Source organism: Penaeus monodon, chromosome 34 (genome assembly GCF_015228065.2).
Source record: "Penaeus monodon isolate SGIC_2016 chromosome 34, NSTDA_Pmon_1, whole genome shotgun sequence".
In the NCBI taxonomy this organism is placed as follows: domain Eukaryota; kingdom Metazoa; phylum Arthropoda; class Malacostraca; order Decapoda; family Penaeidae; genus Penaeus; species Penaeus monodon.
Genome location: NC_051419.1, coordinates 14,523,863 through 14,524,483, shown reverse-complemented (window position 1 = coordinate 14,524,483; position 621 = coordinate 14,523,863). Strand labels below are relative to the sequence as shown.

At 23.7% G+C, this 621-nt stretch overlaps 1 protein-coding gene across 1 annotated transcript in view; it reads left to right on the top strand.

Annotated features, from left to right (window-relative positions):
• The window catches only part of LOC119594829 (store-operated calcium entry regulator STIMATE-like), a gene marked incomplete at its 3' end in the record, with an annotated part of 24,297 nt that overhangs the window by 13,871 nt on the left and 9,805 nt on the right, over positions 1–621 (top strand).

The window sequence follows — 621 nt, the reverse complement described above, 5'->3', positions numbered from 1 at the left end:
AAACCAATTTTAAAATTTTTGGGTTTTTAAATTTTTACCTTTTTAATGGAAAATAATGAAAAATTTTTACCATTGTATTTTTTTTAAAAACTTTGTTATTATTTAAACCATAAGTCAAGAATTATGTACCTTAAATTAATGACTTAGGAAAATTTATTATGGGAACTTTGTAATAAAGACCAAAAAGGGGGTTATGGAATTTGTTTTTTTATTTTAAAGTAAAAATTTAAATTTGTAAACTAATTAGGTTTGAAATAATTTTCCCAAATTTTTGATTATAAAATATAGATAGTTTGTCAAAATAAGGAATTATAAGTATGGGGAAAAAACCTTTTTTTGAAATTTGGGTTATAATCCCTTTATAAAAATGGGAAAACCAAAAAATTTTGTAATAATTTCCCTTTTGAAAATTTTAATGTTTTAAAATGTTTTGTTATTTTAAATTTGGGGGTTTATAATTGGGCCCATTGTTAATAAGAAATATTTTGGATATTTTATTTAAGCCTTAGGTGTAATATAATTTTTAAGATATTTTTTTCCGGGGCTTAAAGTTTAAAGGCCTGCAATTTTTTTTTATTTTTATTCCGGGGGGGGGTACGTTAAGGGGGATTTTCCCCCACC